Raw genomic sequence first — 22,659 nt, 5'->3', positions numbered from 1 at the left:
TGTATACATTTCTCTGACATTAAACTTGACTTCTGAGCCAGCACAATCCTTACTGATTTGATCTGACGCAAAAAGCACTTTTCTCATATAACCGTAACATTACCTCACGGCTCTTGAACTCAGTCCCACAGTTGATAAGGCCATCACACCATACACTTTCTTGATAACACTGTCAACCTGCACAGCAGCTTCGAGTGTCCTGTGAACACAGACCCCAAGATCTCACTGATCCTTCGTACTTCATGCTTTGTCTTACCATTAATATTATATTCCGTCTTCAAATTTGACCTACCAAAATGAACCACTTCACACTTAACTGGGTTAAACTCCATCTGCCACTTCTCAGCCCAATTCTGCATCCTATCAATGTCCCTCTGTAACCTTTGACAATCCTCCACACTATCCACAACACCCCCAACCTTTGTGTGATTAACAGACTTACCTTTCTACTTCCTCATCCAGGTAATTTATAAAAATCACAAAGAGAGGGGTTCCCAGAACAGATCCCTGTAGAACACCACTGGTCACCGACCTCCATGCAGAATACGAACCATCTACAACAACCCTTTGCTTTCTGTGAACAAACTAATGCTGGTTCCACAAAGCAAGATCTCCTTGGATCCCATGCCTCATTACTTCCTGAATGAACCGCATGAGGAACCTTATCAAATGCCTTACTGAAATCCATATACACTACATCCACTGCTCTACCTTCATCAACGTGTTTTGGTACATCCTCAAATTTTCTCCCACCGAGAAATCTGACTCCTGTCCAGGTTCATTTCCTAATACCAGATCAAGTACAGCCTCTCCTCTAGTTGGCTTATTGACATATTGTGTCGGGAAACCTTCCTGAACATATTTAACAAACTCCACTCCATCTGAACCCCTTGCACTAAGGAGATGCCAGGTCAGTATTAGTAAAGTTAAAATCACCCATCACAACAGCCCTATTATTGCACCGTTCCAGAATCCACCTCCCTGTCTGCTCCTTGATGTCTCTGTTATTATTGGGGGGTCTATAAAAAACACCCCGTACAGTTATTGCCTCCTTCCTGTTTCTGACTTCCTCCCACATTGAATCAGTAGACAATCTCTCCATGACTTCCTCCATGATACATCCCTGATTAGCAATGCCACACCCCCACTTCTTGCCTCACTCCCTGTCCTTTTTGAAACATCTAAAGCCTGGTACCCTCATTCCTGCCCCTGAGACATCCAATTCTCTGTAATGGCCACAATGTCACAGTTCCATGTATTGATCCACGCTCTAAGTTCATCCGCCTTGTTTATGAAACTCCTTGCATTGAAATAGACATATCTGGCTGAGTGCACCTTTGCTCTATCATCTGCATATCCTTCCTCACAAACTCGTTACAAGCTGTCTCTACTTGTGCACCAACCGTCCCTTCCTCAGCCTCTTCACTTCAGTTCCCACCCTACCCCTGCATATCTAGATGAAACCCTCACCAATAGCATTAGCAATCCTCCCTCCCAGAAACTGTTCCCCTCCAGTTCAGTTGCAACCCATCCCTCTCGTACAGGTCTCTTCTTCCCTAGGAAAAGTCCCAATGATCCAAGAACTTGAAACCCTGCCCCCTGCACTATCTCCTCAGCCACTCATTGATCTGAGCAACCTTCCTGTTCTGATCTCCCCTAGCTCGTGACGCTGGGAGTGATCCAGAAATTACAAACTTGGAGGTCCTGCTCTTCAGCCTTCTTCCTACCTCCCTAAGCTTACTGTGCAGGACCTCTACCCCTCTCCCGCCTACGTCATTGGTAACAACGTGTTCACCCTCCCCTTCAAGAATATTTTGCAAATACATGTACTAAGAGACATCCTGGACCCTAGCACCTGGGAGACAACACTCTATCTTGGCATCTCTTTTGATGCCATAGAATCTGCTATCTGACCCCCTAACTATCGAGTCCCCTATGACTATTGCACTGCTTGACCACGCCCTGCCCTGCTGAGGCTCGGAGCTGACCACGGTGCTATTGGTCCGGCTGCTGCCGCCTCGCCCAGATAGGTCACCCCCCTCAGCAGCATCCAAAGAGGGACGAGGGAATGGCCACAGGGGACCCTGCACTGACTTCTTGTTCCACTTAGCTCTCTCAGTGTTCACCCAACTTCTCCCAGAATTCTACAGTCTGGGTGTAAGCACCTGCTCAAAGTCGTATCTATCAATCGCTCTGCTTTCCAGGCAATCCTTAATTCATCTGTCTCCAGCTCCAGCTCCTCAATGCGCTGCACTTCCCAGGGGCCATCAGGTTCCATGAGTTCCCAGATCCTACAGGAGGAGAATTCCACTGCTATATCGGCCATCGTGCCTGCACTGTACAATGGGCAACCAACACCAAATCAGCAATAACGAAAGGAAAATCAAAACCTTCCAACCTGTTTCTTTGGACCTCAGCCTCTTCTCATCGAACCTCTTGAGCGAAAGCCTGACACTCCTACTCTCTCCGCTGGCCTACTGTACTTTTATTTAATTCACCGTGCTCTGCTCCCACTGCTGATTGGGACTCTGACTGTCCAAACGCCCGCGAAGGTCTCTTTTTAAACAAGCTTCGGCAACTGCAAGTAACCCCCCCAAAAATGCTCTGCTCCCGCCGCTGATTGGGCCTCCTGGATATGAAGATGGTACGTTAATAACATTTTAAAAGCACTCAGCAGGTACATGGATAGGAAAAGTTTAGAGATATACCAGACAGACATGGGTAAGTGTGACCAGCTTCAATGGGCCAAAAGGCCCTGCTTCTGCGCTGTGGGGCTTTGGCAGTCAGTGCGGATTTATCAGCAACTGGACTCTGAGTCAGCTGATGTCCATCTGTTACTGGCCAACAATGAACTGTCACATGATCAGGGAACGGTTGGCACTCAGTCGAACGTGGGAGAGATGGAGCATAGTCAAAACCGTACACTCTTCAGCAAGGCTTCCTGATGCCAGATCTTCAGCCCAGTTAGACTCAGAGGCTGAGGTGACGAGGGGTGATGCACTAAAGAGAAACTCAGCTGTCTCCAGATCGGCCAAACTGGTTCTGCTCTGTACATTGTACGAAATATTAAGGATTAGAGTTGTTTTAAAGCGTTATTTTACGTTGGATGTACAGCAAGACTTGTACAACAGCGGGCAATCGGTTTGTTCAGAGTCTACCGCACCTGAAGTTACACAGAGAGTAATTGACAAACACAAGATGGTAGAACGGGGAATAGTTCAGCACAGGAACAGGCTCTTCTACTCACCATGTCTGCAGCAAGTATCAATCAAAATAAAATGAATATGAATCTCTCTGCCTGCGCGTGATCTATAATCTTCTGTTCCCTGCACGTTCATGTGCCTGTCTAAAAGGCCCTTGAATTCAAATATTATATTTGCCCCCACCACTATACCTGGCAGCACATTCCAAAGTCTCACCACCCTCTGTGTAAAAAATACTTGCCCTGCACACTCCCTTTAAATTTTCCCCCTCATCTAAAACCTATGCCCTTTAGTATTTGACATTTCTACTCTGGGAAAAGGCTCCTGCATGCTATCTATCCAATCTATGACTCTCAGCATTTTATAAGCATCTATCAGACACCTGAAATAAAAATAGAAAGTATGGCATGTAATGCCTTTGATCTGAAACATCAGCTTTCTGTTCTCTTCCCACAAATGCTGTCTGACCTGATGCGTATGTTGTCTTATTTTCATATAATAAGACAGAGAGAGGACCTCTAGTTATTTCTCTCACAGGGTTTAAGGAACTGGCTGGTAACTTAAAACAATCAGTGTCATCAAATCATAAGGCTGTTATGATACAGGATATGATCATTTGACTCATCCAGTCTGTACCATCTCTTAGTCTTGTTGGTATATGATAGGTATATGCACAGGAAAGGAATGGAGGGTTATGGGCTGAGTGAGGACCACTTGGACTAGGTGAGTGTAAGCATCGACATGACTAGAATGGCCAAGATGGCCTGTTTCCGTGCTGTGATTGTTATATGGTTATATGGTTTTCATCCCTGCTCACAAGTTACTCTCTCTCCAGTACCAATCCAACTTTTTCTTCTGCCCCCAGTTCTTGAGCCATCTTCTACTGCCCCTCTCTAAACCCACCATACTCATATCCAACTTCATCATATCTCCTCTCAATCTTCCTTGTTCCAAGGAGGAGGAACTAAGCTATTAGTTCTTCCCGAAGCTGAAATCCCTCCTCACTGGAACTATTCTCAGATCTTCATGTCTTTACTCAAGTATAGAGGTCTGAATTAAATACAGTGCTCAAGCTGAGACCTAACCAGGTTCAACATTATATCTGAGATCATAACAACACACACTGTCGTTTATGTCCACTTCAGCTAAGTCTCCCTGTTATCAACAAAGATGATGGATTTCGTACAGAAACAGAGATCTGGACCTCCTGTTTCTTAAGCCCTTTCACTGCTGCTGGGACATAGGCTGCTGACCATAGCTTGACAGAGACCTCCGACGTGGGCCAGTCTTTCACGTTGTCTCTAGGTGTGGCCCATCTTCTTAGTGTTGTCCTTCCACTCTCAGGGATGAGGCTTTTAGAACTTCTGTTGAAATTTCTGTGGCACTGTTCTTACAGGATGGGGTTGCTAGCCCAACCCTCCTCCTTTCACAGTCAGACTTGGGGCTGTCGATGGCAGAGTTGAGTCCTGGACCTGAATCCACAAAATTCCTGGGAAGTGGCAGGATATGACGGCATGGCGGGGGGTGGAGGGGTGGCTACTGCAGAGGGCCGAAAGAGGCTGCAGAGGGTTGTAAATCTAGTCAGCTCCATCTTGGGCACTAGTCTACAAAGTACCCAGGACATCTTTAGGGAGTGGTGTCTCAGAAAGGCAGTGTCCATTATTAATGACCTCCAGCACCCAGGGCATGCCCTTTTCTCACTGTTACCATCAGGTAGGAGGTACAGAAGCCTGAAGGCACACACTCAGTGATTCAGAAACAGCTTCTTCCCCTCTGCCATCTGATTCCTAAATGGACATTGAACCCTTGAACACTACCTCACTTTTTAAATTTTATTCCTGTGTTTTGCATGTTTTTAATCTATTCAATATACGTATAGTGTAATTTATTTATTTATTTATTTTCTGTCTTCTATATTATGTCTTGCATTGAACTGCTGCTGCTAAGTTAACAAATTTTACGGCACATTCCGGTGATAATAAACCTGGTTCTGCTTCTGATTCAGTAGGTGAACCAACAGGATCCTGGAATTCATAAAGATAGACAGGGGAGTTAAGTTGGCCACGGCTGAAGGATTTACCCAGACTTTCACGTGGGTCTTCGGACACTTCTCCAACATACCCCTCATCAAGCTCTGCCTTTACCATCCCTGTGCAGGCTCTAACAGCTTCACTGTGGTCTCTTCTCAGGGCTTCTCCATTGAACTGTTCTGCTCTGACAACCAGCACCGACAGGTGTCCTCACTGTATCCTCTCTCCACTCTCTGCAGACAGACCAGCACCGACAGGTGTCCTCACTGTATCCTCTCTCCACTCTCTGCAGACAGACCAGCACCGACAGGAACTGGAGAGAGCAGGTGTCCTCACTGTATCCTCTCTCCACTCTCTGCAGACAGACCAGCACCGACAGGAACTGGAGAGAGCAGGTGTCCTCACTGTATCCTCTCTCCACTCTCTGCAGACAGACCAGCACCGACAGGAACTGGAGAGAGCAGGTGTCCTCACTGTATCCTCTCTCCACTCTCTGCAGACAGACCAGCACCGACAGGAACTGGAGAGAGCAGGTGTCCTCACTGTATCCTCTCTCCACTCTCTGCAGACAGACCAGCTTCTGCTCTGTTGGAAGGATCACAGTTTATTACTGTCACATGTACCAAGGCACAATGAAAAGTTTGCCTTGCATACTGATTATACAGATCAAATCATGACACAGTTTATTGAGGTAGAACAAGGAACATTGACAATGCAGAATAACGTGGAAAAGTTACAGAGAAAGAGCAGTGTAGGTAAATGGTGCGAGATCATAACAAAGTGGACTGACTGTGAGGTCAAGGGTCTATCTGATCGTAATAGGGTCTGTTAACAGTGGCACAAGAGCGGCCCCTGAGCCTGGTGGTATGAGCTTTCACGGGCTGATGGGAGAGGGGAGAAGAGCAAATATCCAGGATCTGTGATTATGTTGGCTGCTTCACTGAGGCAGTGGGTCCATGGTGGGGAGGCTGGTTCCTGGGATGTGCTGAGCTGTGTCCACTACTCTCTGCGATGTCTTGCGGTCACATACAAAGCCACAGTGCATTCAGACAGAATGTTTTCTGTGCAATAAAAATTGGTCAGATTCGATGGAGACATGCTGGATTTCTTCAGCTGCCTGATGTAGTGGATGTGTTGGTGAGCTCCCTTAGCCGTGACCTAACAACGTGATTGCACCAGGGACATTCACACCTAGGAACCTGAAGCTCTCAGCTCTCTTAACTTCAACACTGTTGGTGTGAGCAGGAGCACATATACCACCCACTTGGTGATTGTACACATTAACTGTGAGCCTCCTGGCTTTGTGCAGGTGATTCAGTACTATGGTTGATCAGCAGGAAGCCACGTGGGGGTGGGGAGGTTAAGAGACAAACTGAAAAATAAAAAACAACCTAGCTCTCGTTTCTCGACCCTATGGGCTGACAATTGCAATCACCTCCTGAGCATGAGGCCAGTCACGTCCAGGCCAGTGAAAGTGAAGGTGGAACTCACATGTCATCGACGTCAATGTCAAGTTTATTTCAGATGCACAGATGCAGTGAAGAACCTGCTTGAATCAACATCACAGGCACATAACATCATATAAGCAGCATTCACAACAGAAGCACAAACATAAATCATACTCTATTTTTCAAGTAAAGAAACATAATTAGAACAACAGAAGTCAAATTTAGTGCAGAGGTCAGAGTGATCACTGAGTTGCTAAACTGGAATAGGTATGAGCGCCTTGCCAGCTGGTTCGAGAACCCGTTGGTTGAAAGGAAATAAGCTGCTTTTGAACCGGGTGGCGTGGGACCCGGTGCCTGCACCTCCTGCCCGATGAAAGCTGTGAGAAGGTGGATTGGTGGGGTTATTTGATGATGGATGTTGCCCTCTTCAGGCAACATCCTGCAGGTACTGTGGACGGTGAGAAGGGATCAGCCTGTGATGTACTGTGCAGAACCCACGGCTTTCTGTAACTTCTCAAGCTGATGTGCAATCGAATTGCCATACCAGACCCTGACACAACCAGCCAGGGTATTTTCAGCAGTAGGCCTCAAGAAGTTTGTGAGAGTTTTCACAGAGAAGCCAAACCTCTGACCTCCTAAGGAGGTAAAGGTGCTTCCTTCCTTCCCTTATGATGTATCCTTGTATCCATGTATCAAGGGAATTTAGGGATTTAATTCAGAGACAGGCTGCAGATAAAATTGAACAAATAGATGAGGTAACATTGGGAGAGTCAGGATTTCTTTCTGAGTGAGCTCAATCTTAAAATTTGATGCTTGTTGTAGAAGTTTGCAATTTGTCAGGTGACCAAGTTTCCAATTAAACTTACCTTTATAACGAAAGGTAATTAAACTTACCTTTATAATGAAAGGGAGCTTGCAGTGTATCCCCTCTGCTACAATCAGCTATTTCAGAGATCAGATACACATTTCTGTGGCTAGAAACTGGCTGTATGCCCTGGCTCATATTTTTACTGTTGTGCTGAATGTATTTCACTGTGGTAGTTCTGTGAGAGCTGCTTGTTCTCAGCTTGTTTGGGTTATTGTTGAAGATAATAGATGAGGAGTGTTATGGATTCAGCAACAATAAATATATAAGTGAGGCAGGGTTTTTTAAACAAACAAAACGTTTATTAAACACTGAAAAACAAACCCCCAAAAGTAAACAAACAACTAACATAACCGGAAATCAGCTGCTGTGTGGCAGCTTAAACAGTTCTTAAAGGAATAAAGCGAAAACAGTTCTTAAAGCGATGTTGCAAAAACAGTTCTTCAAAGTAATACTGCAAAAGTTCAAGATGCTTACAGTCCATTAAAGGAGAGACTTTTTAGACAATTTAAGTTCTCTTTAATGTCGTGTTGTTGTGGTTCCCAGTCGAACTATACTTTTCCCGAAGAATTTACGAAGATGAAAATGAAACGGTTTAAAGGCACTGACCTTTCCTTTACAAAACTGTACCCAAACCCTTTCTGCTACCATTTGCAGGGGTTACCATACGGACAGCCAACAAATTCCTTCCGAATGAGGATCAAACAAGGTCGACCCTGTTTCACCGTCGAAATCGACTTTCCTTGATCTTTTAACTCCCGAACTCCGATCTTCACTCTCCACTGATTTTTAACTGGCAGTATTGTAAAGAAACTGCGGCAATGACCTTTTAAACTTTAGGCATTAAATAAAACTCCACCTTTCAACCAAACTGCTTCATAATATTGGACCACACAGTGGCATGGAGTCAAAATGGCAAATCCAGCCACGAACTGCCCCTCCTCACAGGGAGGGGTCCTCCTTTTATACCTTGTAAAAAAAAACTGTCACATGACCTCTACTGGCGGGAAAATGACGTCACTCCACCATCACAAGACCATTACCTTAAGTCCAGTAAAGCTTCAACACCACTGTCACGTGACAAGTACAAGGTACCCACGGGTACGTAACAGGAGAAATGTCTGCCATCCAATTAGAATGGTCGAATTAAGGGGAGGTTTCTCTGGTGAGGGACACAAATGTTGGGCTTGTGGCTCTTGTTCGGGGGGAGATGAAGAAAGAGAAGGTGCTAGGGAGAACCAGTCGTAGCACTAATTTGTAACAGGGTAGCAAATGACACAGCATCCACACAAACTGGGGTTTGGGGTGGGACAAACCGTCTCAATCTCACATGTTTGGTGGGACTTGAAAGTGTCTTCCTAGCCAAGGAAACCAGGGTAGTTTCACTGTGGGGTATTGTCCGGGATCGATTTTGTTGGATGCTGTGTGATTGCCCTGAGCATTGATCCAGTGGGTTGCGTGTTTAAGTCTCTGTTAACTATTGTTCGGTAAAGTGATTACGATACATGGTTATGGATGTTCCCAGGGTTGAACAGAGGTTTGATAAAATGATGGGCAAAGACTTTATTTTAGTTTAGACTAGCACTGATGTAATGACAGCGGAAATGCCTGGTAATTTTGGGGCCCTGGGAGAGGGGAGACCATGAGCTGTCCATACAAGATAGTGAGGGATAAAATTGGACCCTTAGAGAATCAGAGTGGAGAGCTATGTATGGAGCCAAAAGAGATGGGGGAGATTTTGAACAATTTCTTTTCTTCGGTATTCACTGAGGAGAAGGATATTGAATTGTGTAAGGTAAAGGAAACAAGTAGGGTAGTTATGGAACTATGGCGATTAAAGAGGAGGAAGTACTGGCAGTTTTAAGGAATATAAAAGTGGATAAATCTCCGAGTCCTGACAGGATATTCCCTAGGACCTTGAGGGAGTTTAGTGTAGAAATAGCAGGGGCTCTAACAGAAATATTTCAAATGTCATTGGAAACGAGGATAGTGCCGGAGGATTGGCATATTGCTCATGTGGTTCCATTGTTTAAAAAGGGTTCTAAGAGTAAACCTAGCAATTATAGGCCTGTCAGTTTGACATCAGTGGTGGATAAATTAATGGAAAGTATTCTTCGAGATGGTATATATAATTATCTGGATAGACGGTCTGATTAGGAACAGTCATCAGGGATTTGTGCATGTAAGGTCATGTTTGACAAATCTTATTGAATTTTTTGAAGAAGTTACGAGGAAAGTTGATGAGGGTAAAGCAATGGATGTTGTCTATATGGACTTCAGTAAGGCCTTTGACAAGGTTCCGCACGGAAGGTTAGTTAGGAAGGTTCAATCGCTAGATATTAGTATTGAAGTAGTAAAATGGATTCAACAGTGGCTAGATGGGAGATGCCAGAGAATAGTGGTGGATAACTGTTTGTCAGGTTGGAGGCTGGTGACTAGTGGTGTGCCTCAGGGATCTGTACTGGGTCCAATGTTGTTTGTCACATAATTAATGATCTGGATGATGGGGTGGTAAATGGGATTAGTAAGTATGCGGATGATACTAAGGTAGGTGACGTTGTGAATAATGAAGTAGGTTTTCAAAGTTTGCAGAGAGATTTAGGCCAGTTAGAAGAGTGGGCTGAAAGATGGCAGATGAAGTTTAATGCTGATAAGTGTGAGGTGCTACCTTTTGGTAGGAATAATCCAAATAGGACATACATGGTAAATGGTAGGACATTGAAGAATGCAGTAGAACAGAGTGATCTAGGAATAATGATGCATAGCTCCCTGAAGGTGGGATCTCATGTGGACAGGGTGGTGAAGAAAGCTTTTGGTATGCTGGCCTTTATAAATCAGAGCATTGAGTATAGGAGTTGGGATGTAATGTTAAAATTGTACAAGGCATTGGTAAGGCCGAATTTGGAGTATTGTGTACAGTTCTGGTCATCGAATTATAGGAAAGATGTCAACAAAATAGAGAGAGTACAGAGAAGATTTACTAGAATGTTACCTGGGTTTCAGCACCTAAGTTACAGGGAAAGATTGAACAAGTTAGGTCTTTATTCTTTGGAGTGTAGAAAGTTGAGGGGGGACGTGATAGAAGTATTTAAAATTATGATGGAGTTGACATGGTTAGGTTTTTCCATTGAGAGTAAGGGAGATTCAAACAAGAGGACATGAGTTGAGAGTTAGGGGGCAAAAGTTTAAGGGTAACAAGATTTACTAGAATGTTACCTAAAAGTTTAAGGGTAAAGGTTTAAGGGCAAAAGTTTATGAGGGGGAATTTCTTTACTCAGAGAGTGGTAGCTGTGTGGAATGAGTTTCCAGTAGAAGTGGTAGAGGCAGGTTCGGTACTGTCATTTAAAGCAAAATTGGACAGGTATATGGACAGGAAAGGAATGGAGGGTTATGGGCTGAGTGCGGGCCAGTAGGACTAGGTGAGAGTAAGCATTCGGCATGGACTAGAAGGGCTGAGATGGCCTGTTTCCGTGCTGTAATTGTTATATGGTTGTATATTTAGCATCAGTCAAACGTTTGTCTTAGTATATAGTTTATATTTTACCTTTCTATGCATATAAAACACTTAAGAAACATATGTATTCCAATAATTAAACCACTGTGTTGTTTAGTAATAATTGTAGTTTTCATTGGGGCAGGGTCTTTCAAATTCTCTATTATTCTCACTTTATCCATTATCCTTTAAAATTGTTCTGATCGTTGACCAATTGTAGCCTAACGCTTTTCTAATGACCGATGGCATTTCACCTCTTTCCAAACGCTTTACTATTTCCTTTACTTTATTTCAAATACTTTACTATTTCAACACTGCAAGCGTTGGGTCCCGACCTCCGCCGGCTCCTGAGGTCTACTGGGTCTTAAGGACCACCACGCACCGTCAACGCAAGAATCTCAGACCTGTTAGACAAGCTCAGGCTGAGGTTCTCTTTGATACCACCACCCTCCTCACTCACAGTCACACCCTCTTATTCCTGACCACAGACCGAATTTGAGGCAGCTAATCTAATGGGTGTGACTACCTCCTGAAACAGAGAATCTGGGTAACTCTCCCCTCCCTGATGTACCTCCTGAAACGGAGAATCTGGGTAACTCTCCCCTCCCTGATGTACCTCCTGAAACGGAGAATCTGGGTAACTCTCCCCTCCCTGATGTACCTCCTGAAACAGAGAATCTAGGTAACTCTCCCCTCCCTGATGTACCTCCTGAAACAGAGAATCCAGGGAACCCTCCCCTCCCTGATGTACCTCCGGCACAGAGAATCCAGGTAACTCTCCCCTCCCTGATGTACCTCCTGAAACGGAGAATCTGGGTAACTCTCCCCTCCCTGATGTACCTCCTGAAACGGAGAATCTGGGTAACTCTCCCCTCCCTGATGTACCTCCTGAAACAGAGAATCTAGGTAACTCTCCCCTCCCTGATGTACCTCCTGAAACAGAGAATCCAGGGAACCCTCCCCTCCCTGATGTACCTCCGGCACAGAGAATCCAGGTAACTCTCCCCTCCCTGATGTGCCACAGTGTTTGAAGCTCAGATTCCAGGTCATCAGCTTTGAGCCTGAGTTCCTCGAGCAGCCGATACTTGCTGCAGATGCAGTCACCAGGAACCACAATGGTGTCCACCAGCTCCCACATCATGCAGCTACAGCACATGACCTGATCCTGCATCAACCTTACTTTATTTAATTTAGTGACTTTTTATTCAACCACTACAAAGACCTGCTACTTACCTGAGCCTCCCCTCTTGAATCAAAGCCTTGTTCCCACTCCTCCACTGGTCCGCTCACACGATGGCCGCTCCAATTTCATCCTGCTTACTTTATTCACTACTGCTAATGAATTGCCAATCAATTGGTCCGCCATTAATGCGCCAAGCCCTGCCAAACACCCCTCTTTTAAACTATTCTCCACAACTTATGCAGAGCTCTCTCTCTGCGAATTGATTGGTCCACCGATTCACCTTTCAACTTTCCTAATATGAACTGAGGCCTTCCTAATGCAAGGGGTTTAGATGGGGCTGAATTTGTTAAATGTATCCAGAAGGGTTTATTAAGCCAATATGTCGATGGTCCAACAAGAGTCGGGGCCGTACTGGACCTGGTGTTGAGTAATGAGCCTAGCTAGGTGACTGACCTTTCAGTGGGTGAGCAGTTAGGGATCAGTGACCACAATTCCTTAATTTTCAGGATAGCTATACACAAGGATGGATATGATTTTGTGGGAGAGTTTTAAATTGGAGTGGGACAAATTATAAGGCATTGGGCAGGAATCTAAGAAGCATTAATTGGAAACACCTTTTCTACGGCAAGCACACAACAGATGTGTGGAGGGCGTTTAAAGATCATTTGCACAGAGTACAGGAAAAGTACGTTCATGTTGGAAAGAAGGACAGGGATGGAAAGATTAGAGAATCTTAGATGTCCAGAGAGTTGATGAATTTAGTCAAGAAGAAAAAGCTTCGGAAGTTATGATCAAATGGAGCACATGAGGAGTGTAAAGGACCAAGAAAAGAGCTAAAGAAGGGAATTAGCCAAGCCAGGAGGGGCCATGAAAAGTCCTTGCAAATAGGGGTAAGGTGAATTCCAAGGCATTCTATATATACAGTCGATCAAGAGTAAGAGGACAACTAGGGAGAGGGTGGGGCCACTCAAGGATAAAGAAGTCCTTGATGAGTATTTTGCTTCAGTATTTACCAAGGAAAAGGACATGGAGGACCAGGAGATCAGTGCTGAGTGTATAAATACGTTAGAGTGTTTAGAGGTCAAGGAGGAGGAAGTGTTGGGCCTCCTAGTGAGTGTTGTGGTAGTTAATAGTGTTATTTCTGTGTCACTCCCACACGGAAGGAGGAATTCACATACTGTACAAACAGTAAAGTTCAGTTGAGTAGCCTGCGAGCTGCTGAGTGTTCTGCACTGTCCCTCCATAATGAACACAACATGGTGTCAAAAGATTGTCGATGAATTCGAACTACAAAGAAGTTCCCCAACAAGAAGGAATTTATGTATGACTGGTCTTGTTTGCATATACTGTATCTATGAAAAATATCCAGAGATGGATCGACCTATGCTAGTTGCTAGAGTATGCACATAGGCAGAGCTGAAAACTGTCCAGGGCTGCTAGGCAACACATTTGAGTCTCCCCAGCATTGTAATAGTCCGTGGCTACTAGCCTGGGAAAATGCACAGAAACACAGACACAGCAGAGAAGTCACTCAATCTCTCACAGAGAGAGAAAATAAGACTTCCATAGTCCAAATAAATAAAATAATAAATAAACAAGACTAGTCGCTAACTGAGATTGAGCAGAGACCGCAACACTGTAATAGTCTCTGGCTACTAGCCTGGGAAAATGCTCAGAAACACAGACACAGCAGAGAAGTCAGTCAAACTCTCACAGAGAGAGAAAATAAGACTTCCATAGTCCAAATAAATAAACAAGGAAATACCTACAGTACCTACATCTACTTACCTAATAACCCCCCCCCCCCAGCCTGAGACATTTGATTTCTCTAAACCGAGGGACTTTGAGAAATAGCTCGGGCACTTTGAGAGATTGAGGGGTTCAAGCAATCTCACTCAGGCTTCCAAAGAGCATCAAGTAAGCACACAGATATACTGCATGGGTGACAATGTGGATGAGATCATGGGTGGATCAGGACTGACAGATGCTCAGGAAAAAGGAGTACAAAGCAGTGCAGGGCAAATTCAAAGAATATTTCACAGGGAAGGGAAATGTGATAAATGAGAGGGCAAAGTTCAACTCCAGAAAACAGGAGCCAGATGAAAGTGTAAATAACTTAATCACCGCATTGTATGCCCTGTCAGACAACTGTGCATATGGAATTCTGAGAGATTAGCTCATTAGAGAAAGGATGGTTTTTGGGCTACAGTGCACCAAATTGTCAGAAACACTTCAGTTTGTAAGCAAGTCTCACATTGGATAAAGCTATTACTATGGTCAGGCAGAGTGAGATCGTTCGTCAGCAACAGCCAGAACTCAGACACGATAATGATGCTGAGGTAAAGCCAGATGCTGTACAAAAAGAAAGGTACAAACAGGTACGGCCAGAAAGTTGACAGGAAGAGGTCACAGTAGAGCTCAGCTCAAACAAAACAAACAAGTAAAACAAAAAGCAGGTAAAATGTCCTACTATAACCATATAACAATTACAGCACAGAAACAGGCCATCTCAGCCCTTCTAGTCCATGCCTAACGCTTACTCTCACCTAGTCCCACCAACCTGCACTCAGCCCATAACCCTCCATTCCTTTCCTGTCCATAAACCTATCCAATTTTACTTTAAATGACAATACGGAACCTGCCTCTACCACTTCTACTGGAAGTTCGTTCCACACAGCTACCACTCTCTGAGTAAAGAAATTCCCCCTCATGTTACCCTTAAACTTTTGCCCCCTAACTCTCAACTCATGTCCTCTTGTTTGAATCTCCCCTACTCTCAATGGAAAAAGCCTATCCACATCAACTCTATCTATCCCTCTCAGAATTTTAAATACCTCTATCAAGTCCCCCCTCAACCTTCTATGCTCCAAAGAATAAAGACCTAACTTAGAATCATAGAACATTACAGCACAGAAACAGGCCTTTTGGACCTTCTTGGCTGTGCCAAACCATTTTTCTGCCTCATTAAACACTAACCTGCACCTGGGCCATATCCCTCCAAACCCCTCTCATCCATATACCTGTCCAAGCTTTTCTTAAATGTCAAAAGTGAGCCTGCATTCATCACTTCATCTGGCAGCTCATTCCACACTCCCACCACTCTCTGCGTGAAGAAGCCCCCCCCCCCAATGTTCCCTTTAAACTTTTCCCCCTTCACCCTTAACCCATGTCCTCTGGTTTTTTTCTCCCCTGGCCTCAGTGGAAAAAGCCTGCTTGCATTCACTCTATCTATACCCATCATAATTTTATACACCTCTATAAAATCACCCCTCATTCTCCTACGCTCCAGGGAATAAAGTCCTAACCTATTCAACCTTTCTCTGTAACCTAGTTTCTCAAGTCCCAGCAACATCCTTGTAAACCTTCTCTGCACTCTTTCAACCTTATTAATATCCTTCCTGTGATTAGGTGACCAAAACTGCTCTCAATACTCCAAATTCGGCCTCACCAATGCCTTATCCAACCTCACCATTACATTCCAACTCTTATACTCAATACTTTGATTTATAAAGGCCAATGTACCAAAAGCTCTCGTTACAACACTATCTACTTGTGAAGCCACTTTTAGGGAATTATTTATCTGTACTCCCAGATCCCTCTGTTCTACTGCATTCCTCAGTGTCCTACTATTTACCTTGTATGTTCTACCTTGGTTTGACCTTCCAAAGTGCAATACCTCACACTTGTCTGCATTAAACTCCATCTGCCATTTTTTAGCCCATTCCTCCAACTGGTCCAAATCCCTCTGCAAGCTTTGAAAACCTTCCTCACTGTCCACTACACCTCCAATCTTTGTATCAACAGCAAATTTGCTGATCCAATTTGCCACATTATCATCCAGATCATTGATATAGATGACAAATAACAATGGACCCAGCACTGATCCCTGTGGCACACCACTAGTCACAGGCCTCCACTCGGAGTAGCAATCCTCCACTACCACTCTCTGACTTCTCCCATTGAGCCAATGTCTAATCCAATTTACTATCTCTCCATGTATACCTAGCGACTGAATCTTTCTAACTAACCTGCTATGCGGGACCTTGTCAAATGCCTAGTTGTATACATGAAGTCCATGTATACAACATCCACTGCCTTCCCTTCATCCACTTTCCTGGTAACTTCCTCGAAAAATTGTAATAGATTTGTTAAACATGACCTACCACGTACAAAGCCATGCAGACTTTTTCTAATAAGTCCCTGTCTATCCAAATACTTGTAGATCCTATCTCTTAGTATTCCTTCTAATAGTTTACCTACTACCGATGTCAAACTTACTGGCCTATAATTTCCAGGCTTACTTTTTGAGCCTTTTTTAAACAACAGAACTACATGAGCTATCCTCCAATCCTCCGGCACTTGACCCATGGATATCGACATTTTAAATATTTTTGCCAGGGCCCCTGCAATTTCAACACTAGTCTCCTTCAAGGTCCGAGGGAATACCCTGTCAGGTCCTGGGAATTTATCTACTCTGATTTGCCTCAAGACAACAAACACCTCCTCCTCTTCAATCTCAATAAGTTCCATGACCTCCCTACTTGATTGCCTTGTTTCCATAGACTCCATTCCAGTTTCCTTAGTAAATACAGATGCAAAAAACCCATTTAATATCTCTCCCATTTCTTTTGGCTCCATACATAGTCGATCACTCTGATCTTCAAGAGATCTTCAATTTTATCCCTTACTATCCTTTTGCTCTTAACATACCTGCAGAAGCTCTTTGGATTATCCTTCACCCTGACTGCCAAAGCAGCCTCATGTCTTCTTTTAGCCCTCCTGATTTCTTTCTTAAGTATTTTCTTACTCTTTTTATATTCCAAACATCTTATTTCCTCCTTGTTGCATGTATAACATGTATAGACATGTTATAGATTCTCTCTCTTCTTCTTTATCAGAGTTCCAATATCCTTTGAGAATCAAGGTTCATTATTATTATTCATTTTGCCTTTAACCCTGACAAGAACATACAAACTCTGCACTCTCAAAATTTCTCCTTTGAAGGCCTCCCACTTACCAATCACATCCTTGCCAGAGAACAACCTGTCCCAATCTACGCTTTTCAGATTGTTTCTCATTTCTTCAAATTTGTCCTTTTTCCAGTTTAGAACTTCAACCCAAGGACCAGATCTATCTTTATCCATGATCAAGTTGAAATTAATGACGTTATGATCACTGGAACCAAAGTGTTCCCCTACACACACTTCCATCACATGCCCTAACTCATTTCCTAATAGGAGATCTAATATTGCATCCTCCCAAGTTGGTACATCTATATATTATATAACCATATAATAATTACAGCACGGAAACAGGTCATCTCATCCCTTCTAGTCCATGCCAAATGCTTACTCTCACCTAGTCCCACTGGCCCGCACTCAGCCCATAACTCTCCATTCCTTTACTATCCAATTTTACTTTAATGGCAATACTGAACCTGCCTCTACCACTTCTACTGGAAGCTCGTTCCACACAGCTACCACTCTCTGAATAAAGAACTTTCCCTTGTGTTACCCTTAAACTTTTGCCCCCTAACCTTCAACTCATATCCTCTTGTTTGAATCTCCCCTACTCTCAATGGAAAAAGCCTATCCACGTCAACTCAATCTATCCCCCTCATTATTTTAAATACATCTATCAAGACCCCCTCAACCTTCTACGCTCCAAAGAATAAAGACCTAACTTGTTCAGTCTTTCCCTGTAACTTAGGAGCTGAAACCCAGGTAACATTCTAGTAAATCTTCTCTGTATTCCCTCTATTTTGTTGACATCTTTCCTACAATTTAGTGACCAGAACTGTACACAATACTCCAAATTTGGCCTCACCAATGCCTTGTACAATTTTAACATTACATCCCAACTCCAGCTCTGATTTAAAAAGACTAACATACCAAAAGCTGTCTTCACCACCCTATCCACATGAGATTCCACCTTCAGGGAACTATGCACCATTATTCCTAGATCACTCTGTTCTACTGCATTCTTCAATGTCCTACCATTTACCATGTATGTCCTATTTGGATTATTCCTACCAAAATGGAGCATCTCACACTTATCAGCACTAAACTCCATCTGCCATCATTCAGCCCACTCTTCTAACTGGCCTAAATCTCTCTGCAAACTTTGAAAACCTACTTCATTATCCACAACGCCACCTACCTTAGTATCATCTGCATACTTACTAATCCAATTTACCACCCCATCATCCAGATCATTAATGTATATGACAAACAACATTGGACCCAGTACAGATCCCTGAGGCATACCACTAGTCACCGGCCTCCAAACTGACGAACAGTTATCCACCACTACTCTCTGGCATCTCCCATCCAGCCACTGTTGAATCCATTTTACTACTTCAATATTAATACCCAACGATTGAACCTTCCTAACTAACCTTCTGTGTGGAACCTTGTCAAAGGCCTTACTGAGGTCCATATAGACAACATCCACTGCTTTACACTCATCAACTTTCCTCGTAACCTCTTCAAAAAATTCAATAAGATTTGTCAACCATGACCTTCCACACACAAATCCATGTTGACTGTTCCTAATCAGACCCTGTCTATCCAGATAATTATATATACCATCTCTAAGAATACTTTCCATTAATTTACCCACCACTGACGTCAAATTGACAGGCCTGTAATTGCTACATTTACTCTTAGAACCCTTTTTAAACAATGGAACCACATGAGCATTACGCCAATCCTCTGGCACCATCCCCGTTTCTAATGACGTTTGAAATATTTCTGTCAGAGCCCCTGCTATTTCTACATTAATCTCCCTCAAGGTCCTAGGGAATATCCTGTCAGGACTCAGAGATTTATCCACTTTTATATTCCTTAAAAGCACCAGTACTTTAATCGTCATAATTTCCATAATTTCCCTACTTGTTTCCCTTACCTTACACAATTCAATATCCTTCTCCTTAGTGAATACCGAAGAAAAGTAATTGTTCAAAATCTCCCCCATCTCTTTCGGCTCCACACATAGCTGTCCACTCTGATTCTCTAAGGGACCAATTTTATCCCTCATGATCTTTTTGCTATTAATATAACTGTAGAAACCCTTTGGATTTATTTTCAACTTACTTGCCAAAGCAAACTCATATCTTCTTTTAGCTTTTCTAATTTCTTTCTTAAGATTATTCTTACATTCTTTATATTCCTCGAGCACTTCATTTACTCCATGCTGCCTATATTTATTGTCGATATCTCTCTTTTTCCGAACCAAGTTTCCAATATCCCTTGAAAACCATGGCTCGCTCAAACTTTTAACCTTTCCTTTCAACCTAACAGGAACATAAAGATTCTGTACCCTCAAAATTTAACCTTTAAATGACCTCCATTTCTGTATTACATCCTTCCCATAAAACAAATTGTCCCAATCCACTCCTTCTAAATCCTTTTGCATCTCCTCAAAGTTAGCCTTACTCCAATCAAAAATCTCAACTCCAGGTCCAGTCCTATCCTTCTCCATAATTATATTGAAACTAATGGCATTGTGATCACTGGACCCAATGTGCTCCCCAACACATACCTCCGTCACCTGACCTATTTCATTCCTTAACAGAAGATCCAACACTGCCCCTTCTCTAGTTGGTACCTCTATGTATTGCTGTAAAAAACTATCCTGCACACATTTTACAAACTCCAAACCATCCATCCCTTTTACAGAATGGGCTTCCCAGTCTATGTGTGGAAAATTAAAATCTCCCACAATCACAACCCTGTGCTTACTACAAATATCTGCTATCTCCTTACAAATTTGCTCCTCCAATTCTCGCTCCCCTTTAGATGGTCTATAATACACCCCTATAAGTGTTACTACACCTTTCCCATTCCTCAATTCCACCCAAATAGCCTCCCTAGACCAGCCCTCTAATCTATCCTTCCAAAGCACTGCTGTAATATTCTCTCTGACAAGCAATGCAACATCTCCCCCTCTTGTCCCTCCGATTCTATCACACCTGAAGCAACGAAATCCAGGAATATTTAGTTGCCAATCCCACCTTTCCTGAAACCATGTTTCACTAATAGCTACAACATCATATTTCCAGGTATCAATCCATGCTCTAAGCTCATCCACCTTTCTTACAATGCTCCTAGCATTAAAATAAATGCATTTAAGAAATTCTCCACCTCTTGCTCTCTGTTTATCCCTAACAGTACAAAAAACTTTACTGTCTTCTTTTTCTTCCTTCTCCCATACATCTGTTCCTACACTCTAGTTCCCCCCCCCCCATATCTAGTTTAAATCCACTGGAGCCCTTCTAGCAAACCTACCTGCAAGAATATTTGCCCCCTCCAGTTCAGATGTAAACTGTCCCGCCGGAACAGGACCCACCTTCCCTGGAAAACTGCCCAATTATCTATAAATCTGAAGCCCTCCGTCCTGCACCATGTCTTCAGCCACGTGTTGATCTGCACTATCTTACTATTTCTTACTGCAGGAGATGCGGCAAGTCTCCATTCCACATCAAAGAGCTCTGTCCAGCAAAAGAAGGGAAGTATCACCAATGAAATAGAGTTGGCTATTATAAAAGTCAGTCAGTGTCACTCAAAAACAGTTGGTCAGGAAGTCAAAAAGGATCATGATTCAGACAAAGAGAGAGCTTTCCTTAAGGCCCTAGTTTCAAGTGGACAAGGCTGGTGTACCATTGTTCAGTTGCAAAATGAGGCAGTGTAGATACCGACAGATGTTACAGCCATCCCTGAATGTCTGTTCACAAAACTGGTGAAGAAAACAGGTGTTAAGCTAAACCCAACAAAGAAAGTGATGGGGTCAGGGAACCATAAGCTCAGTGTGAAAGGAATGTTTACTACATCCATTTGCAAAAATGAGAAAAGTTCAAAGAGGATGTCTATGTTGTTCAGGTTCTCTTCTCACAACTACTGGGATGACATGCCATTGAGAAGCCGAACTTCTTTGCAAGGCTGGATTTGCTAAACAATATTCAGTGACAGGAGTTGTTCACAGGCCTGGGGGATGGATAGAAAACTGAGGCAAGGAGAGTCAACCGACTCTCTGACCATAGCGAGACAAGAGAGATTGTTCTTAAAAAAGGGAATTGGTGAAACGAGGAGACAAACAAAGGGAGAGACAGTTCTAATGTTAGCAATTCTTCTTTATGTTTATACTGCATAAGTTACATGCTATGGGTAAACTGAATCGCTCAATGTCAGCGACTATAATTTCAATGCAGTTCTATGGACAAGAAGCACGTACCTAGTTTTTCTTTTTTTGTCAAGGAAGGGATGTGTAATGGTAGTTAATGGGCTAATCCTAAGCCATTCAGTTAGCTACTCCCACATGGGAGAAGTTCACAGGCTGCACAGACAAAGTTATTAATAAAGTTCAGTGGAGTATCCTGCAGGCTGGTGTCCTGATGTGCTCTGCACTATCCCTCCATAATGAACACAACAAAGAATATTAAGGTGGATAAGTCCCCTGAGTCCAACAGGATTTAACCCAGGTTACTGAAGGAGGCAAGAAACGGGATTTCTAGGGCCTTGACCCAGTGCCTTTGTGTCCTCTCTAGCCACAGTTGAGGTCCTAGAGGATGGTGCGTGGCTAATGTTCTACCTTTATTTAAGAAGGGAACAAGGGAAATCCAGTGAGTCTCACATAAATGGCATGGAAATTGTTGGAGAAAATTCTTACAGATAGGATTTTGAGCTTTTGGAAACCCATAGCCCAATCAGGGAGAGCGAGCATAGCTTTGTACCATGTCTTACCAACCTGATTGAGACTGATGAAGGTAGGGCAGTGGATATTGTCTAAATGTGTTTTAGTATGGTGTTCATAGGCCTCGCTGGCTTGCACACAGAAGGCAGAGGGTAGTGACTGAAGCAGTTTATTCAAGCTGGTCTGTAACTGGTGATGTTCGACAGGGATCTGTGCTCGGACCTTTGCTGCTTGTGATGTATATAAATGATGGGGATGAAAATGTGGCTGGGTGGGTTAGTAAGTTTACAGATGATTGGTGGAGCTGTGGATAGTGTAGAGGACTGGCAGAGAATACAGCACGATATAGATCAGTTGCAGATATGGGCAGACAAATCCAGATGGAGTTTAACCCAGATTAAAGTGAGGTGTTACACCTCGGTAGGCAAGTGCAAGGAGTCAGTGCTGCTGAGCAAGAGATCTTGGGGTCAGAGTTCACAGCTCCTTGAAAGTAGCAACAGAGGTCAATAAGGTGGTTAAGAAGGCTCTTGGAATGCTTGTTTTTATTAGTTGAGGCAATGAGTTCAAAAGTCAGGAGACCATACTGCAACTGTGACCAAACTCCAGTTAGGCCACATCTGGAGTATTGCATACAGTTCTGATCGCCCCACTATAGACTGAGCTTTGGAGAGGGTGCAGAAGAGATTTACCAGGAGGCTGCCTGGTTTAGAGGGCATGTGTAACACCTGTGTAGTGCTTGTCTTATCT

At 43.5% G+C, this 22,659-nt stretch overlaps 1 protein-coding gene across 1 annotated transcript in view; it reads right to left on the bottom strand.

Moving 5' to 3' along the window:
* The window catches only part of LOC132381557 (neuroblast differentiation-associated protein AHNAK-like), a 296,622-nt gene that overhangs the window by 268,370 nt on the left and 5,593 nt on the right, over window positions 1–22,659 (bottom strand). The gene's annotated exons all lie outside the window — the stretch shown is intronic.

The sequence above is a fragment of the Hypanus sabinus genome, chromosome 26 (assembly GCF_030144855.1).
Source record: "Hypanus sabinus isolate sHypSab1 chromosome 26, sHypSab1.hap1, whole genome shotgun sequence".
Classification (NCBI taxonomy): Eukaryota; Metazoa; Chordata; class Chondrichthyes; order Myliobatiformes; family Dasyatidae; genus Hypanus; species Hypanus sabinus.
This window is presented reverse-complemented; position numbering and strand designations above follow the sequence as displayed.